Source organism: Scyliorhinus torazame, chromosome 15, assembly GCF_047496885.1.
Source record: "Scyliorhinus torazame isolate Kashiwa2021f chromosome 15, sScyTor2.1, whole genome shotgun sequence".
Classification (NCBI taxonomy): Eukaryota; Metazoa; Chordata; class Chondrichthyes; order Carcharhiniformes; family Scyliorhinidae; genus Scyliorhinus; species Scyliorhinus torazame.
The window spans coordinates 16,747,648-16,768,987 of NC_092721.1; the positions used below are offsets into that span (position 1 = coordinate 16,747,648).

The window sequence follows — 21,340 nt, forward strand, 5'->3', positions numbered from 1 at the left end:
AATATCCCGAGCATGAATCCATAATAAGAAAATAGAGGCTTATAGACCAGGACAAGGATTCCCAGGTTCGATTCCCCACTGGGTCACTGTCTGTCCGGAGTCTGCACATACTCCCTGTGTCTGCGTGGGTTTATTCCGGGTGCTGCAGTTCCCTCCCACAGTCCAAAGATGTGCAGGTTAAGTGGATTAGCCATGCTTAATTGCCCTTAGTGTCCAAAAAGGTGAGGTGGGGTTGGGTTGTGGGGATAGGGTGGAGGTGTGGGCTTAGGTATGGTGCTCTTTCCAAGGGCCGGTGCAGACTCGATGGACCAAACAGCCTCCTTCTGCACTGTAAATTCTATGATTCTATGAATTCTATGATTCTATAAGGAAGCAGAAATTTACCAATCTGCAGGTCAATAGTTAATAACTATGTGTGTGGGGGAAGGGGAATAGTTTGCCAAAAAATTGAAATAGTTATACAAGCAGTAACCAGTACATATTGTTTGCAGGTGAGTTTTTAGTTATATCTTCACATATACTTTTAAGCATTGAGTGATTCTTAGCTATGACACACCATTAACCTAGCAAAAATGAAATTTGGGTTCTCAGGAGTTCAAATCAAACACAATTTGACGGCAAGCGGCATGATGGGTTATTAGGACAGGTGACCTAATGCCAAAGGAGTAACTTCTGAGGAAAGAGGTGGAGAAGTTTAGGGAGGGAATTCCAAAGCTTTGGGAATCTCGGCAACCGAAGACACAGCTGCCAATGGCAAGCAATAGAAACTGGTGCTGTGCGAGATGCCAGAATTGGATGAGTGCAGAGGTCTCAGAGGGTTGCAGGGGTAGAGGAGGCTACAGAGATAACAAAGAGAGAGGCATGAGTTTTATTTTCACATGTACATCTGCGCAGCGTGCGATCCAAATCAGGTATTTACCACTTTCTCGGTGCCCCAAATCCCCAGTTGAAACGATAAACCCTGTAAATGAAATGTGCATTACAAAGGCCAATCTATCGTTTGTAGCATCTTGGTTGAGGTCTTCTTGTCAAAACTGCCACTCCAGACTTTGGTAAGTAATAATTTAATGAATACCAGGCGTTTCATTAAGTTTTACAGAAGAGATCTTGCATAAACTTAGTGCAGAGACAACTATAAATGGCATACGTTCACATGATTAGGCTGTTCTCCACAAATCCATCAGCAACTCATCGAGCTCCTAATTGGTCTTTGCCAAAATGTTCTTGCACCTCCCTGCGCAGTGCTAAACATCGTCAAGTGCAATTTTCTTCTGCGCTGTCAAAAACCTAATTGCATAAAGTATGGAAACATTACAATAACCATGCCACTTTGCTAAATAATATATAAGTGCAGTTTGCTTTGTAGCTGGTTATTATGCTCAGTTATTATTCTGAATTATTATTTACAGCTTATCTACATTTAAATTTTAAAATATCACTTGGAGCTAGATTGCTCAGAGCTGCTGGCTTTTGGGGTTTTCTCTCTGCACAAACAAACTTTAAGCAAAGACATTTGCAAGCATCCAAGGGCCCTCTAGGCACTTTGTCCAATGGTGGCGATGGAAGGCAGTACTCAATGTACAAACATGTCTCCTTTGAGTTCCTTGTTTTGGCAGAGAGCCATGAAGAATGCTGAGATCCTGCAGGTAAAATCATATTAAGTTCTTTATTTTAATTCTTAGTGCTTGAAGGAAATGGAGTTCAATGGAGTGTGTGTGTGTGGCGGGGGGGAGGAGGGGGGGGGGGGGGCAGCTGGCGGTATGGGGGGCGTTGTTGGGGACTGGTGTAGGTAGTTCCTTCCACCTCAGCACCCTGGCCATTCTCCTCCTGTGATTCCGCTGGCACCCTGGGTTACAATATCAACCCATCCTTCAGAGTGGCAGGGTCTGTTTTGATTATACTAATAGGAGGCCGTATGAGGAACGGTTGAGGACTCTGGGTCTGTACTCGGAGTTTAGAAGGATGAGGGAGGATCGTATTGAAACTTACAGGGTACTGTGAGGCCTGGATAGCGTGGACGTGGAGAGGATGTTTCCACTTGTAGAAAAAACAAGAACCAGAGGACACCATCTCAGACTAATGGGACAACCCTTCAAAACAGAGATGAGAAGGAATTTCTTCAGCCAGAGAGTGGTGAATCGGTGGGACTCTTTGCCGCAGAAGGCTGTGGAGGCCAAATCACTGAGTGCCTGTGAGACAGAGATAGTTAGGTTCTTGATGAATACGGGCATCAGGGGTTATGGGGAGAAGACAGGCGAATGGGGATGAGAAAAATATTACCCATGATTGAATGGCGGAGCAGACTCGATGGGCCGAGTGGTCTAATTCTGCTCCTATGTCTTATGGTCTTATGGAGGCTTGCAATTTCATTTGGTAGCTTGAATGAGGGAGCAGTGATGGCTCAAATGTCAGACAAGAAAGGCTAGGAGGGGAGTGTTGCCCCTAGAGATGCCCAGTAGGCTAGATCCTATATTTATTTTTAAGAAATCCTTGTGCAACAGGAATAGCTGTGCCATCAACCTTCCTTACCACGGGTTCCCTCGGTCTCCTGTCTCCAACCCGATAGTGTCAACAGACACCCCCTATTCCCATATGACCCTGGAGGTGGTGCTCTACATTCCTGGACACACCTGGTTCAATCCCTGCTTTAGGGTCCTTGTACACTCCCCCTTTAAAACCAGCAACGCTAGGGGCCAAGCAGAATTTTATTGATGCCTTTTTGCGTTCAGCTTGAGATCAATCATGTCCATAATCTTCTCTCGACATTTACACTACTAAATCCAAATACCTTATCATAGGCAAGCAAAAGTAGATCTGTGAGTCATATTTAATAGTGTAAATACGAGGAATTGACACAGAGGTACCATTGTCCCAGAATCTAACCTCAAAACAACTTGCATTTACACAGCACTGTTAACATTAAACAGGCTCAAGTCTTCTCCACTGTCAATAGACAACAAATGGAGAACAACTAAAAAGCAACTCAAGAGTCTCTGAGGTGATGTCTCAAAGCACTGAAATAAATGCAACTGATCCCTCAATCTGCAAGAGAGCACCAATTCTAACATTTCTCCTTCTAATCAAATCAACTGAAATATAGTAAATGATTGGTTAAGAGTTGATTTTACCTAATGATTCATAGACATTAGCTCATCCAAAACTCTGCTACTTATACATTAATTTGCACAAAGCCCTAATTCACCCATCAACCCTGTGCGTGTTGACCAACATCGACTCCCGATTCGGTAACACTCTGATTTTAAAATTCTAATCTATGTTTTCAAATCTCTCCACGGCCTCGTCCATCTCAATCACGGTGACCTCCAGCTCCCAAACCCTCTGTGATCTTCGTGTTCCTCCAGTCCTGGCGTTCCGTGCACCCCCCGTTTTCATTACTCCACCACTGACAGCCGCACCTTCTGTCGCATGGGCCTAATGTTTTGGAGTTCCCTCTCTAAACAGCCCTGCCTCTCCAACTCACCCTCTCTCTCCTTGTTTAAGTCCGTCCTTAAAACCTACAGTAGTATAAAGGTCTGGGCTACACAGGGTTGATATGGGACTGAGTACACTACCTCCCACACAGTGATATAAGAAGGCACGTACCCCAGAGCTAGGGTCACTGTGGGGCTGGCCAGCAGCGACATGTTTAGATTTGGGCATGGGCTTGAATTTTGCACCCATCGGCCACGTGCACTCGGTGGGCCTGGGAGTGAGTGCCAGTGGCAGCGAGCGGCTCCAGAACGCGACTTCACGCTGGCTGGCCAATTATCGGGCATCCAGCGAGATACGCCCACGGTGGAAGGCTCAGCGCTGCCGGAGAGGGTGGGAAGAGTGCGGGCGCTGAGAAATGGGAGGGTGCGGGCTAGCACTTCTAATGTGGTCCCTCAGTGGGACAGCCGGTGTGGAGCTGTCTCAGGGAGCTGCAGACCTGCACAGATTAAATCCCAGTGAAAAAAATGCTGCAAATAGAGTCTGGGGCAGCACATTCAAACACAATCCTCAGTCTCCAGACACCTCTTGAATTTTATTTCAACCCTGACATTCCATCCTACTCAAGATCAAGGCTGCAGTTAAAATGGAGAGACCGTCTGCCAACGTCAAAAGCGGACGAGCCACGTAAAATAACTTTCAATTGGCCCCTTAATGACACAATGAACTTCAGGACACCCCCCCCCCCCTCCCCCATGTCTTCTCATGTGATTTCATGCACTTCTGCGTCAGGCGCGTGCTCAACCTAACAACATAATAATAATAATCTTTATTGTCACAAGTAGGCTTACATTAACACTGCAATGAAGTTACTGTGAAAAGCCCCTAGTCGCCACACTCTGGCGCCTGTTCGGGTACACAGAGGGAGAATTCAGAATGTCCAATTCACCTAACAGCACGTCTTTCGGGACTTGTAGGAGGAAACCGGAGCACCCGGAGTAAACCCACGCAGACACGGGGAGAAAGTGCAGACTCCGCACAGACAGTGACCCAAGCCGGGAATCGAACCTGAGACCCTGGAGCTGTGAAGCAACAGTGCTACCCACTGTGCTACCCTGCCACCCAACATAAAGTTCTGGCCATGGAGATAGCTCTTTGCCAGCACCCCTTCCTCTATATCTGTCTCTAGTTACAAGTAGTTAACAAAGACTTGCAGTTAACATACAAAAGACTGCCAAGTCTTGCTGAACGGACTCATCCAGTAGCCATTACAATTCCCTGCGACTTTGACCAAGAATTTGGTCATCTGTGCTAATCCTTCCTTATGTGAATTGGCGTCAGTTCTTATCAGGTAATGCTTTTACGAAACCCCTTGGATGGAATGTTTTCATAATTAAAGGAGCTAGGATATAAAAATGTTGACGTTCACCACTGCAACTATCATTAGCTGTTCGAGAGGAGGGACTTAACCACTAACCCCTAGTAAAGTGCTAAAAGATTAATTCAGTTGTGCTGAGCTGCCTTGCTTAGATTCAACATGACTCGAAACAAAGTGGAAAAGCTGGAGAAGAAATTATCCGAATAATTGCTTGACACAAGCCATTATGGGAGTTGATTAATGGATCAACAAAATATCAGTGCCATTACCTCCAACAGCAAAAACAATGGGCCCTGATTCCCTGAATAATTACCTTTCCACTTATTCGAAACCGCAATGTGCAAAGATTTTAAGTTTTTTGGCCCTGAAATGAATTGGCACATCTCAACAACTGCACCAGAGCTATTTATGCGGAATGGCAAAAGGCTAATCGCTCCGTCTGAGAGAGTCACATTAATCTCAACATTGTTCCTGCTTCAAAGTGCTGAGCGCTGTCCCGTTCAGATGCACAAGGTGTGAGCCAGTAGAATGCAGGTGGTCCCGTTGCTGCAAACCTGTGCTAAATTGATGCCATTCATTATACTTACAGGCTGCCTGCGTGGCTGCCAGGCATGGACCAGGCTAACTAATCCATTGCTGTCATAAAGTGGCACGTCACTGACAAAACCTTAATTACACCGATTATTAATGGTACAATTTCCAACACTCCCCGCATCATAGCTCAGACCTCATTAGTGCCATTTATGAATAATATCTCCTGGCATATAATACTCTATAAAATGAAGTTTGAGAAAAGAAAGAGAAAAAAAAAGAACCATTAGACCTCCTGGGTGATAAGAGTACAAATATCCTGGAGCATTAACAAAGCATCTGGATGTGGGAAGTAACATCTTTTCAATCATCTGTAAACAATGATGTTGACTTTGAAAAATAACAGCAATGTTCCTATCTCTGATGTTGACACCTGCAAATTTATCATTTAATTAATAAATTATGAAGCATTACCAATCTTTCAAAATCCTACCTCTTGTAAATTTAAACACTTACCATTGTCCTCGACTGGGATGTGTCTGAATTTGCGGAAAATGCCTGATTATTTCCTTGTCCGTTATATTCTGCTCTTTGTGGAGACTCCCTTTCGTCACCTGGTGTTGTATTTAAGTGTTGGCAGTTATTAATTACTTTGTGATGATTTTTTAAAAAAAGTACTGTATATATGTGGGTGCTTGACATATAGGAAACATTGCTTTGTGTTTTACTAACCAATGGTATGGAAAAGAAGCAAAAAATAGGTGATTGTTTTTTGCTACTTTAATGGCAAATGCAATGTTTAATGAGGTATAAGTACAATTAAGGTCTGACATGCTGTGTTCTGCAAGGATTTCAACTCTTGTTATTAAAATAGTGCATCAACTGGTGAGTGATGGAATATTTAAAAAAGGCATTGTCTGGATCTCAAGGGTTTTTTTTCTCTGTATGATTTGACACTCAGGCTGGTAGGAATATGTTAATTAAATTCTGTTCCAATTCACAAACAACACGAAATCGTCAAAAAATGATCTTCAGAGTTTTGAATGTGATTAATGAAATGGCTACTGGCAAAGTGTAAAATGTAACTGATGGAAATCTTAAGTGTCCTAAGATACCATATTAGGGAGTTAAATAATATATTAGGATCAAGGCGTGTAACAGCCTCCTTACCTCCTGTTTTACAACGATGGAATTAAAAATAGAACATCACCATCTCAGAGAAATTATAGATTTCATTGGGTCACAGCTGGGAACATTGCACATTTCAATTGTGAAAACTCCTTCTTTGCATGATTCATTTTATTGCCTAGATAAGGCTATTGACCCTGCCTCACATATACCCGTAAGAAGGTGCCTTAACATATTATTGTAATGTTAGAACTGAAGACAGATTGTCGGCAATATTTATTTCTCCCATGGCTCATTTGGTAATGCTCTTTCCACGAATCAGTCGGTTAAAGTTCCGATGCAGAGGCTTGAGTGCAAAAATCTAAGTTGACAATTCAGTGCAGTACTGAGTGAGCACTGCATTGTCGGAGCTGGTGCCTTCTTTCTGATAAGGCATTTTACCAAAGCTCTCTCTTTCAGGTGGAGGCAAAAGCTCCCATGAGACATTACCTTGAAGAACAGCAAGGGAGTTACCCCTGGCTAATATTTACCCCTCAGTCAACTTAACGAAAAACATCCGATTATCTGATTGTTATCTCATTGTCGTTTGTGGAAGTCTTCTGTGAGGAAATTGGATGCCATGTTTCCGACATATGGGGATTACGGTAGCATAGTGGTTAGCGCAGTTGCTTCACAGCTCCAGGATCCCAGGTTCGATTCCCGCTGGGTCACTGTCTGTGTGGAGTCTGCACGTTCTCCCCGCATCTGTGTGGGTTTCCTCCGGGTGTTCCGGTTTCCTCCAACAGTCCAAAGATGTGCGGGTTAGGTGGATTGGCCATGTTAAATTGCCCTTAGGGCCCAAAAAATGTTAAGTGGGGGTTACTGGGTTACGAGGATAGGGTAGATATGTGGGCTTCAGAAGGGTGCTCTTTGTAAGGGCTGGTGCAGACTCAATGGGCCGAATGGCCGCCTCCTGCACTGTAAATTCTATGATTCTATGATTACAAAAATGATTCCATTTCAGAAGCACTTCTCTAATTGTAAAATGCTTTGAAATGTCTTGAGATCATGAAAGATGCCGTAGATATGCAGGTGTTTGAGCCAATTAAATGGCGGAGAAGACTCGATGGGCGAAATGGTCTACTTCTGCCCCTACATTTTATGGTCTACACACTGGGGAGGGGGGGGATAGCTCAGTTGACTGGCCAGCTGGCATGGAGTTCACCTGACCGACAACTTTTAATAGATTGTGGTATGGGGAGCACACGGCCCACTCTACAGGTGTGGTACAGCACAAAATGGACCAGTGGTTTTTAAAACAAAACTATGTTTATTCTATGAACTCAAGTTAACCTTTTTAAAACAAACAGTGAACATCTTAGCAACCAGTAAATCAAATACACCCCCCAAAGAATACAACACTAAGTAACCTGTATGCTGTCCTTTTACATCAAAAGACTTAAGAAACCTTCAAACAGGAGCACATTAGGTTTACATTTAATACTGAGACCTTTTTACAATTCTGAGTTCACCAAATGATCCATGGATAGTCTTTGGATGGCAAAGATCAACAGCAGTGCAGCTCACTGAAAAAACACAGACACACCCAAGCTTTTCTCAAAACTGAAACTAAAAAGCAGAAGTAGAGCTCAGCTCCACCCACACTCTGACATCACTCCAGTAACATGAGCAGCTCCATTTCTTAAAGGTACATTTCTTAAACACCCATTTCTTAAAGGGGACTCTCACATGACACCGTACTGGCTGAGGTGATTCATGAAGTCTCCGTCTTCTCGACCTTGCCCCATGCCTGAGGTGTAGGGATCCTCAGGTTACGTTGCCACCAGTTAGCGCTCACCTTCACAGGAGAAAGCTGCCCATGGTCTTCAGGGACTATGGTGACTTTACTTTACACACTAGAAAATGGGAGCAGGATTAGACTCTTTAGCTCCTTGAGCCTACCTTGTCCCATTCAATTAGATGATGCCAGATCTGTACCTCAACTCCATTTGCCTGTCATAGCTCCAAATCCCTTGATACCTTTACCCAGTAAAGATGTGCCTCGGTCAGTCATCCCTATTAGTAGCACTTCTTGTGAAATGTTCTGTGCAAATCATTGATGACTGATTATTTTGAGGTAATAGATTGGTACTTTTTTAATGGCAATATGTGTTTCTTGTTTGTACAATTAGGCTGCTGACTCTTGTTTTTCAGGTGATTTGGTCTCAGAAGACTTGCCTGGGCAAGGTCTTCTGCATCTGAAGACAATGTGAGTGCCACTATGCATGGGATGGTCATTCTCATTGAGGTAAGCTCCATTTTCTCTGCTGCCTCGTAGCTCCATTGACTTGCATGACCACAGGAAAAGGCCAGTTCCGCAAATTCTGCTCCCAACCTTGGACTGCAGCTCATGACACAAATTGGTAGCTCGTGAACATTTAAGAGACTTCGGGCGGGATTCTCCGGCTGCGCCCGCCCAGCGACTGGAAATTTCCGCCCGAGGTCTGTGGACCCTGACATGGCCTGCGTCCCACCCGAGGCGATCTTGCGGCTGGCGGGGTGTAAGGACCAGCGATTCGCTGAAAAATTTCAAAGTGTGATTTTGGGAATGCTTGGTGGGGTGTTTCGCGTCGGCTGCATCGGCGAGATCGCGGCCTGTATTCATCTGCACTTGGTCCCAAAAATGAGCCCCCAAGGGAATCTCGCCATGATTGGCTCCCTCACTGTCTGACTCGCTCAAGTCGTGCCTCGAGCTGCTTTTAAACGCTCCCTTAGCATTCACTCTCTGTAGCGCACAAAGACTCCGTGAGACGAATAGAGTGAAGTCGATGAGGCTTTATTAAGCGTGTCTGTTCCCCCGCAGCTCGATAGTAAACTGGCCTGCGGGGGAAGACTCCGGCTTCTTATACTCCGCCTTCAGGGCGGAGCTAGAGGTCAACGGCCAACCAGGACCCGGGATCTGTCAGCCAATGACATTAGGGCTTCCAGTCCCACATGACCCCCAATACATACTACCACACTCTCAGTCAAGGTCAAGAAACGAGGATGGCGGCACGCAGACTTGCTCCTGGCTTTGGGGATGCCAACCTGGCCAGGCTTCTCGACGCTGTGGATGAGAGGTGGGCACCCTGTTCCCCTGAGGGGGTCGGAGACCCAGCCGCATGGTGAACAATGCCGCCTGGGAGGCAGTGGCAGCTATACTGAATTCGGGCAGCGTGACCAGGAGGACAGATGGCCAATGTCGGAAGAAGACAATCTACTTTAATGTGTAAGTCACCATCTCTCTCATGGCATCCGTCTCACTTGCAGCCCCTGAATTTCCCAAACCGCACCCCCTCCCCAGTCCACTGGTTGACCCCTCGCACTCTCCCAAAATCCTACCTTCAAGCTTGTACCTCAGAACCCCCAGCACCCATCAGCACAACCCCTTCATGTCTAGGTGAGGGCCCACACTGGGGGGGGGGGGGGGGGGGGGGCGCTGTGGAATGCCAGGGATCTGAGTCCTCACCTCCTATGAGAAACAGGCCCTGGAGATTGCGGGGTTGCCTGAGGAAATAGCAGTGACTGACATCGAGGCCGTCCTGTGCTCGACAGGTGAGGATCCACTGTCCCTTCATCCAGATGACCTGTCACAACTGAGTTACCGATGTCCCACATAATTATCCTTCCCTTTCGCTGAGCACATGTATATTATCTTGCAGCATCACCATCTGATGAGGCCAGCCCATCCAGAATCATGTACCCCCCCCACCTGCCACCCAAGAGACCACCTCAGAGGAGAGCTCTGAGGAGAACCTCGGCGATGTGCCAGAGCTGTCACCGCACCCTCCATCTGCGCGGAGAGACATACCTCGGCGGGCGACATTAGTGAACAGACCTCGGGTGCACTATCTGGTGAGCACCACACAGTTGCTGATGCACATCAGGTGGAGACAGGAATATCCAAGGGAGACAGCAGTCGGAAGTCGGATCACAGCCAGATGTCGAGCCTCTGGAGAAGGTTCTTCGAGAGCTGACGTAGATGATAGGACGCCGCTGTGACATTCCAGCGACTGCAAGGCTGACTGGAGAAGTCCCAAATCCTTCGGGCGCAGGGGATGGTGACAACAATGCGTGGCACCCAGGTCAACGCTGCTCAGGTGGCAACTACAGTTGGGAATCTGGAGACAACATCCGAGCCTTGAGTGGTGGTGTCCAAGGCATGACTCAGTCTGAGATGACCATGGCTGAGGACCTCGACATATTGTCCAAATCGATGTAGGACATTTCCCAGACACAGTTGGACATTGTTGAGGCACTTCAGAATGTGGCCCCATCACTGAGGAGCATCGCTGAGGGTGTCGACACCAGGTGCAGACAATGGGGAGCCTCCAGGACTGCAATGCCTCGGGAATCCTCACCATTCACTTTGGTTTTCTGCTCTTCACAGTGAGTGGTTCTAGAGAATCATCGAGCCTGTCGAATTGGCTTTTCAACTACTTGCAATAGAGCAGCAGCAGAGACAATGATAATATTAATAATCTTTATTATTGTCACAAGTCGGCTTAAATTAACCGTGCAATAATGTTACTGTGAAAATCCCCTAGTCGTCACATTCTGGCACCTGTTCGGGTACACTGGGTAAGAATTCAGAACATCCAATTCACCTAACAAGCACGTCATTCAGGACTTGTGGGAGGAAACCGGATCACCCGGAGGAAACCCACACAGACACGGGGAGAACGTGCAGACTCCGCACAGACAGTGACCCAAGCCAGGAACCGAGCCTGGGACCTGGATATCTGAAGGGAAGGGAAGTGGCAGGAGTGCATCCCGGGGATGTCCAGCCCATTTGAAACCTACTCCCTGCGAACGAGACACGTCCAGCCCCACACATCCAGGAGGATAGCACTGCAACACCTGTGCTGCCCGAAAGTAGGCCAGGTCCCTCCAGGTCCAGGCCTCCCAGGGATGCCCGCCAAAGTTAAGTCAGGTAACAGGCGCGAGAGTCAGCAACCTCAACATCAGCGATGGATCCTGGGAAAACACCTAGGCATAGTGGGAGGGTTGGGAATGGTAAGAAATTGTAGGAATATGGTGGGCACGGTGAACAGAGGCACTAGTTAAGATAGGTCACCAGTATAAAAAAGGTTTATGCTCCTCCATGGGATACAGGGACAGCTGGAATGAGATCCAGGAGCCCCTACGTCCTCTAACGCAGACACCCGTGGATTCCCACCAATGCCTGCACCGTGCTGCTGAAGCCCAGGACCATGGAGCTCATGCCCTCAGCCATGAAGATCACGAGCTGAACCATGGAGTGGACATCCCTCACCATGGAGTGCATGTTCTGTGCCAAGGTCTCCACTGCAGATGCCACCCTTGCAGTGTTGGCATCATTGCATTACGTTGACAGCACCATATCCTCAGTCGGAAGGCTCCTCCAGTCAGCCTTTCCTTATGAGGAGGAGGGATGCTGTCATCCCTTCCTGATGCTCGCAAGTCTGTCTCTGCAGTTCCATCAGCTCTGGGATGACCAGACCCAAGGGCACACCATCGTCCAGGAGCTCAGCACTGTCCTGGGCTCCAGCATCCCCCCGAAAGCCGGATCCCTGGAACGTCCCTGCATCCACCTGCTGTGGAGTCTACCTACTAGTTCATGCCACCGATGTGTAAGTATCTGCAAGGTGCAGGGTGTGGGTGATAGACATGGTGCCTCCTCGATGGATCTGTCTGAAAAATCCCCCTTTTAAGCTGCTCATGTCAGTAGTATCCATGGGGCACGAGGATGGTCTGTGCTACTCGTCTGGTTGTCCAGCAAGGGAAGGGAGAAGGCATGACTGCATCATGGGGGATACATGATGCAATATATTTACTCATATGATGCGTGAGGAATGACTGTGTGTCCTTAGTGTCCTCGCTTTTACTCGCTGCCGAACAGCAGTGGCGTGGTCCCGCTCCTCCCCGGCCAGTTCAAGGGCTTTTTCCTCATGGATGGTGAGGATGCGGTGCAACTGCATGACTCCAGTCTGTGCCCTCTCACGCCAGATGTGGTCGATTTTGTCCTGCGGGGGTATAGCTTGGGAGTGTGTAGGCATGGACCCTGCCAGTTCAGATGGTTGAGTATCAGCGTGCATCGGACTGGAGTGGGAGCATGGATGTCATTGTCATGTTTTGTAGACTGGTCAAAGTGAATGATGAACTACAGAACATTTTGTTTAAATGATTTATTGTAAGATAACTAGGATAAATAAAATAAACTATTAAGACTTATGTGGAACTATTACAAACTACCTCTATCCTCCAGCACAACCTATGCCCAACTCCCAGACCACAGGGTCACGTGATGGGTTTACACTGCCACCTAGTGGTCAGCAGTCGTGCATAACATTATGTACAAACTTGCCTTATGCATATCATCACATCCCTTTTCCTTTGGAAAAGTGAAATTATGTACATGCATTCAATTACTTTTTACATTTCATCATGGTATGTATAACTATATACTTGTTCAGGATTTGCTTTTTTAGTTTACAATCTGTTCCAAGTCTTGTCTTTCTGGCTTGCGTCTTATTTTTATGGATCTTCTCAGTGTCTGCTGAGCTGGCAAAGGTTCCTCATGTTCTTTAGTGTTTGTTGCTTGAGTTTGATGTTCTTTGTGTATTGATGTGTCATCCTCTTGTTGCATTTGTTCCGTATGTTCTTCAGCTGTTGTAGGACTGTTGCCTGCTTCTTCTGGTGGTTGCATCACAAAGGTCGGAGGCATTTTATGGACTCATCAGCAAACCTCTTTGTGGATTTGTCTTGAAATCTCTCCCTTGCCACCCTTTTTTTTTGAGAGTGGTTGCTTCTCTGCTTCTGGGTGAGCAGATACTTGCAACACTTGGAACTGAAGCAATCCGTACCGGGTGCCTTCTGTTTGCTTCCCACACTGTGTGCAGTTTCGTACTATTGTGTCAATATCATAGAACTTACAGTGCAGAAGGAGGCCATTCGGCCCATCGAGTCTGCACCGGCTCTTGGAAAGAGCAACCTACCCAAGGTCCACACCTCCACCCAACACTAAGGGCAATTTTGGACACTAAGGGCAATTTATCATGGCCAATCATGGATTTATCATGGATATCCCGGAGGATGCCCAGCCAAGTGACCGTGTCGTCATCTTTCTTTTTGCACTTTATCTTTCCATTGTGCTCTGCATGGAGTTCCCTCAGAACCACCGTTCTTAAAGATTTTGGAGTTACTATTCGTTTTATTTTTTTTCAGCAAAACTCCATCTGCAACACTCAACTCTGTTCTCACAGTGTAGAAACCGGAGCAGGGTTCTCTGGGCCATTCTTCACAAAGATATTTCATAGATTTCATTAAATTTACAGTGCAGAAGGAGGCCATTTGGCCCATCGGGTCTGCACCGGCTCTTGGAAAGAGCACCCTACTCAAGGTCCACACCTCTACCCTATCCCCATAACCCAGTAATCCCACCCAACACTAAGAGCAATTTTGGACACTAAGGGCAATCTACCATGGCCAATCCACCTAACCTGAACATCTTTGGACTGTGGGAGGAAACCGGAGCACCCGGAGGAAACCCACGCACACACGGTGAGGATGTGCAGACTCCGCTCAGACAGTGACCCAAGCCGGAATCGAACCTGGGACCCTGGAGCTGTGAAGCAATTGTGCTATCCACGATTCTACCGTGCTGCCCCCGCAATGCTACCGTGCTGCCCAAATCTTCTCACCTTTGGCAACAATGGGTCCTTCTTAGGTCCTTCTCTTAACTTGACATCATCAATGCAGGTCATCCAGTGTGGAGATTCCTTATTGCGCTTCTTTACATATACCATCGAATTAATTCAGTCTGTGGGGGCTTCAATACGCTTAATGACACGCAAAGCAGTCACTCTCTCGAGCTCGGCCTTTAATTATACCTTAATGGCGGCAGCACACGTCTCGGAGCATGAATCACAGGCTTTGCATCTTCCTTTAATTGAATCTTGTATGCATATGGTGATGTACCAAAACCTTTGAAAACCTCAGGGCAGTCATTCAGTGTGGAGTGGAAGGGATAAGGGCCAGCTGCAGCACTGTCTGCACTATAGACTCGTCAGACGAGGCTGCAGCTCCTCACACTCCTCAATTCCTGACCTCTACAAGGAAGCCAGATATGATCTAAAGAAATCCATCAAAGATGCCAAAAGACAGTACCGGACCAAGCTCGAGTCCCAGGCTAGCCACACGGATCCCCGCCGTCGATGGCAAGGTCTGCAAACATAATGGGCTACAAGATGAAGGCATATAAAATCGTCAGCTCCAACGCATCCCTCCCTGATGAGCTCAACGCATCCTATGCCCGCTTTGAGCAAGAGGTCAGCGAGAGCGAGCCCTCCACCCCAGAAGCCTCGGATGAACTTGTATCTGAGATCACCACTGCAGACGCCAGAGCAGCCTTCTCGAAGGTCAGCCCACGGAAAGCCACTGGCCCAGATGGGGTACCCGGACGAGCACTCAGGTCTTGCGCGGATCAGCTGGCGGGGGTATTCACAGACATCTTCAACCTCTCTTTACAACAATCTGAGGTACCTATCTGCTTCAAGAAGACGACCATCATCCCTGTACCAAAATAAAGCCAAGCAACGTGCCTTAATGACTATCGTCCAGTGGCTCTAACATCCATCATCATGAAGTGCTTCGAAAGGTTAGTCATGGCACGAATCAACTCCAGCCTCCCGGATTGCCTTGATCCACTACAGTTCGCCTACCGCTGCAACAGGTCCACAGCAGACGTCATCTCCATGGCTTTGCACTCTACCCTGGAACACCTAGATAACAAAGACACCTATATCAGACTCCTATATATCGACTACAGCTCAGCCTTCAACACCATCATTCCTACGAAACTCATCTCCAAACTCCGTGGCCTTATCCTCGGCTCCTCCCTCTGCGACTGGATGCTGAACTTTCTAACCTACAGGCCACAATCAGTAAAGATAGGCAACACCATCTCCTCCACGATCATTCTCAACACCGGTGTCCCACAAGGCTGTGTCCTCAGCCCCCTACTTTACTCCTTATACACCTATGACTGTGTGGCCAAATTCCCCTCCAACTTGATTTTCAAATTTGCTGATGACACCACTGTAGTGGGTCGGATTTCAAACAATAATGAGACAGAGACAGGAATGAGATAGAGAATCTGGTGAACTGGTGCGACGACAATATTCTCTCCCTCAATGTCAACAAAACGAAGGAGATGGTCATCGACTTCAGGAAGCGTAGTGGAGAATATGCCCCTGTCGACATTAATGGGAACAAACTAGAAAGGGTCGAGAGCTTCAGGTTTTTAGGTGTACAGATCACCAACAGCCTGTCCTGGTCCCCCCATGCCGACACTATAGTTAAGAAAGCCCACCAACGACTCTACTTTCTCAGAAGACTAAGGAAATTTGGCATGTCAGCTACGACCCTCACCAACTTCTACAGATGCACCAGAGAAAGCATTCTTTCTGGTTGTATCACAGCTTGGTATGGAGCCTGCTCTGCCCAAGACCGCAGGAAACTACAAAAGGTCGTGAATGTAGCCCAGTCCATCACGTAAACCAGCCTCCCATCCATTGACTCTATCTATAATTCTCGCTGCCTCAGAAAGGCAGCCAGCATAATTAAGGACCCCATGCACCCCAGAAATACTCTCTTCCACCTTCTTCCGTCAGGAAAAAGATACCAAAGTTTGAGGTCACGTACCAACCGACTCAAGAACAGCTTCTTCCCGACTGCCATCAGACTTTTGAATGGACCTTCCTCGTGTTAAGTTGATCTTTTCTCTACACCTTGCTATAACTGGAACATTATATTCTGCAGTCTCTCCTTCCTTCCCTATGTACGGTGTGCATTGTTTGTACAGCATGCAAGAAACAACACTTTTCACCGTATACTGATACATGTGACAATGATAAATCAAATCAAATCCAATTAAAGATTCGCAGTCTGCCATCACCACAGAAAATTTCAACTTGTAAATTTTGCTTTTGACATCATATCAAGCTCACATGCTCCTCATGGCAAGGTTTCATTACCATTATAATCTCTTACAAACACCGTTCTGGTAACTATTTTGGTTGAATTCGCAGCTTTTTTTACATCGGACAGGTTGATGGACTTGGCACTCACACCAGTGTCGAGCTTTACTGTTATCACTGTGCCATTTATCTTTATTGCACCATCCATTTATCTTTATGATTATCTGCCTTCAATTCACTATTGCTGCAGATTGGTACAAATGCAATGCTATCTGGTATAACTTGCGTCTACTTGTCTTTGCTAGTGATCATGGATGCAAAGACTGTATCCTCTAGGCACACCTCATCAATAGCGCTGATACTCTTAGTTTGTTTGGGCCTTTTCCTTGAATAACATTAGGTTGCAAAATGATTCCAGCCATTACAGATAGCACATGTTTGACATGAGCAGAGCATTGCCATGGCAAATGCCGTTTGCCACATCGCGGGCACAAAATGGCGGATCGGGCCGGCCGCTCAAAGTGGCCGTCCGCATTAGAAGCACATTTCTTATTCGGCTGCATCACCACACTAATCGCGACTGACGCCTCTTCTGCCTTCGCGCCAAAATGATGGAGAATCAACGTGTTGAGCTGCTTTGCAGCAAGCTCACGAGCGGGACATATTTGAATCGCACATTCAAGTCTGTTTCCCGCAGAAGCCGCTCGCGCACTTTATCATTGGAGATTCTGAAAACTATCTGATCTCGTATCATTGACGACTGGAGTGTGCTGAAGTTGCACGACGGTGCCTTCAATCGCAATTCAGTGAGGAAGCTATCTCAAATGCCTCTCCCGCATTCTGGGTGCGTGTCCAGAATATATAGCGCTCAAAGGTATCATTTTAGGGTAGCAGTGCAGATCAAATTGTTTAAGCACTTCTTCAAAGCTTCTGCTGTCAGCCTCGTTTTCAAATACAAAAGTGTTGGAGATTTCAATACTTTGAGGACCTGCTACAGTGAGCAGCAATGCAATTCTCATCTCATTGGGCTGCGCTTGCAGACCATGGGCTGCAACATAGAGTTTAAACTGTTGCTTAAATACCCTCCAATTCTCGTCTACGTTACCGGTACTCCGAAGCTGGTGAGGTGCTTTGATGCCTTCCATCCCAGGCTCCGAAGTTTTACCGCACGTTGAGCACCAGATGCCAATAGCTTACAAGGTTAGTAGCAAAGATGTGTTTCCTTCCTTAATCTTCAAAGTGATCTTTAGTGGTTCGGATTCGTTGATACAGGATCTTCTAGTTCTTATTAAATCATAAATCCTAGTACCACGTCATGTTCTGTAGACTGGTCGAAGTGAATGATGAACTACAGAACATTTAGTTTAAAAGGTTTATTGTCGAACAACTGCATGGCAACATAACTGGGATAAATAAAATAATAAACTACTAAAACGAATTAACTGTTCTGGAACGCCTGCAAAATGCATCTATCCTCCAGCATACTCCCAACTCCCAGACCGCAGGATCACGTGATGGGTTTACACTGTTGTAGAGGGTTCCATCTCTGCTACTCCACTACTGGGCTGATATCTGGGGTTTGAGTATCTGTGTGTGTCTCTCTCCAGCTGGCACTGAAACTTCAGAGGCCAGGGGATGCCGCACTGGGACACCTCCACGGAAGAGAGCACTGAATCAAGCCTGCCGTTTATCCCTAACCGGAAGCCTGAGGCTTATATCACACAGATATCCAGACCCCCACCAATGCCCAGGTGATTCTCTCTCTTGCCGGTGTTGCAACCCACCCGGTTCCTACTTCGCTGGAGTAGCTTTCCCAAGAGAGAGAATAGGACACTGCTGTTTATTACCTAACCAGCACCCTGTCCTGAGTGAACGGGTTTGAATCATTCAAGATGACCCTAGATTCTCGACCCTGGAATTAAGGTGAGGAATATCTTAACAATGACTTGGTCAGAGATCGCTGGTGAGAGATTGAAGAATTTAAACAACTCCAATTATCAGCAAATCGAGGTTTATTGCAAAACCCATGTCAAAATCATCAAACAGAAGAAATTATAATAAAATCTTAAACTCTAACACAAACTAAGTCTATTCAGAAAGTACTATAACGGACACAACGTAAAATCTTATTGTTACACAATTTTAGCAAGGGCACAAAACACAAATCAAGCCCCCTTCCCCAAAGCCTCAACCACTATCAAGGTCAAGGGAGTTTCGCTCGCTGCTGCAGGGTACTTACAGTCACAGGCTGCAGAGGTCAAGTCAAAGGTGGAGAGGTCAAGCCAAGAGCCCCTCAATCGAAACACAGCCCCTTTTATATCCGTTTTACCTGGCTTTTTCCTGTGTTCGGCCAGCCCCTTTTGTATTGAATCCATAAGGTTCAAAGTTCCCGCTGGTCCTGCCCCCTTTGAGCCGGTCAGACCTGTCAAGATAGGAGTACCTCCCCTAGGTCCGCCTCCAGTCTGCTTTTTGAGATAACGAGGTTGAGCTCCCTTGTGAAGATTTTCAAAGTCTTCCATCTGCTCTGGAGATCGCTGCTATGTTGATGGGGTGTTGATTGGATTCTGCTCTGGTGGAGGCATAGTCATTTACATCTGCATGGGGCTATGACCATCCCATTGTCCTGCTTGCAGGCAGGCCCCTTGTGTATTCCCGTGCCCCTTTGTCTGTGTTTTAATCTTATCTAGTTGTCTGGCTCCTTCTTCCTTGTAGCTCCTGGGGGGGGTTTGTAAATACCTATGCCCCTACTCGGCTCAGCGGACCAAGCCTGCTGGGAAATTTGGTTACGTTCCCTTGGCTGAAAAGTGTCCAGTTTACAGTCTCTGGGTTTTATCCTTGGGCAGTCCAAAAAGGGCCGAATTGCCTGAAAACCTAACACTGCCACCTAGTGGTCAGAGGTCGTTCATAACATTATGTACAAACTTGCCTCACGCGCGTCATCACAGTGATGAACAGAGTTGAGACTGGGGGCCACCAATGAAGTTGGGGGTGGCGGGGGTGTTTAAGAAGGCCTCGTGACAAATGAGCAACCCACAATTTGCCGGGTGGGCGATCACCTTGGAGGTAAGAGGATGGTGACGGGGTGCAATGAGCGACTGCAGATAGAAGACTCACCTTGGACACACACGATGACACAGCTGCCCCATCCTCTTCTGTAGTGAGCTGTCACTGACTAATTCCTCTATAGCCTTCCTGGCAAGGGTGGTCACCTTGCTGGAGTGCGGGTATAGGATGTCCTTCCGCTTTTGCACTCCATCCAAAAGTCTAGTGATGGCTCTCTGGATGACATTCCCTCGAATTGAACCAGTGCTGGGGAGGCGTTGATATGGAACTCCCCAGTAGTTGTAGTAATTGGAGTCCAATGATGTCCAGGTTAGGTGGAGTTATGGGGATATGGGGATGGGGTAGGGGAGTGGGCCTAGGTAGGGTGCTCTTTCAGAGGGCTGGTGCAGACTTGATGGTCCGAATGGCCTCCTTCTGCACTGTAGGAGCGCTATGGATCTGTTCTACGGGTTTGTTCTATGGTTCCAAGATTACATTTTATCAGGGCTGGTGAATCAGTGGGAGGCCACCAAGACCATGGCGTGATTCACATGGAGAAAAAACCTTGGGCAGATTCTCCGCCCCGCCTGTCCCGTTTTCTGCCACAGCGTGTCCCCGCCGGCAGCAAGATCCTCCGTTCCGGTAGCCGGCCAATGGGGTTTCTCATTGTGGCCATTCCACGGCGTCAGGAAACCCGCGGGCGTGGGAGCGCTGCCGTCAAAGCGGAGGATCCCTCCGACGGAGAATCCCGCAGCTTTTGTTCAAGAGGCTTAAATTCCGTGGGCGGGATTCGCACCGCCCTTGTCATCGGAACTGACACTTTATTTTATTTTCTGACAAGGGTGAGTGAAATGAAAGTTATTTACAAGAAAATAAATGTCATCAAGGAGGTTAGATTTATTTGTTTGAGTAGAGGCTGACGTGCTGGCATTGAGCATCATTTGTGCCACAAAGCAGAGATTAAAATTGCCGTGAGCTGGACCTCAAAGGATTTGAAACTGAACAGAATCACGTGAAATTACCCACTGAAAAGTCTCAGTCTGTGAGCTAACTCTTCCATAGATTTCCTAACATAAAAACAAATCTACTACAAATACAGATTTCTGTTAGGCTTCATCTGATATCATACAATGGATATGCAGTCACTCCTGAGAATGTTTTTATGTTGTTTGTAAGAATGATATTTGAATGAATCATTAAAAAAAATTGTTTGGAAAATATTACCTTGCGGCTTTGCAAAAATCATCATTTGTCTTGTATATATCCCACAGGGAACATTTTTCATTTAATTGGAAACAAGGCAGAAACCTTGAGTCATCTGGAGGTTTATGTCTGGAATGAACACGAAGAAGGATTAGATTTCCAGTTTAAAACGACTGAGGGATGTAGAAAACTGACATGAAATGTTGCTGTACCAGGAACCTGTAAATAGGAAGGCCCAATACAATGTACACAATCTCGATCTGGAATGCATGTGCGATCTGTAATGTTACCTTAGATAAAAGGCATGTACAGTGTTGTGAAAAAGAATTCCCAGCAAAATAACTAGAACCCATCCTTCAGCATGGATGACTCATGTCACATTCTGACATTTCCAAGGAACACTGTGCTTCAGTTATAATTATACTTGGATCAGAATTTCTCTAAACTGCCAATAAAATACAACCAATGAAAATAATCTTTGTTGTATGGAACAACTTAATCATCCATTCAGCACTTCAAGCTGAACGGATTCAGAGAACAATGACAAAATTAATTAGACAAAGTTGGCTTAATATCTAAAATGCTCTCTGATCTGAGTACTACTTGACGGTATTTAACATATGGACATTGAAAAATAATTGGGATTCAACCC

The 21,340-nt window shown here is 46.5% G+C and overlaps 1 long non-coding RNA gene across 1 annotated transcript in view; it reads left to right on the forward strand.

The window, feature by feature from the left end:
- LOC140391536 (uncharacterized) overlaps positions 1-21,106 on the forward strand; it is a 39,689-nt gene extending 18,583 nt beyond the window's left edge. Inside the window, exons 2-3 of the long non-coding RNA XR_011935104.1 lie at positions 8,660-8,753; positions 20,757-21,106. This is a non-coding gene — a long non-coding RNA (uncharacterized lncRNA). The remainder of the gene's footprint in view (positions 1-8,659; positions 8,754-20,756) is intronic.
- Positions 21,107-21,340: the final 234 nt, after the last annotated feature.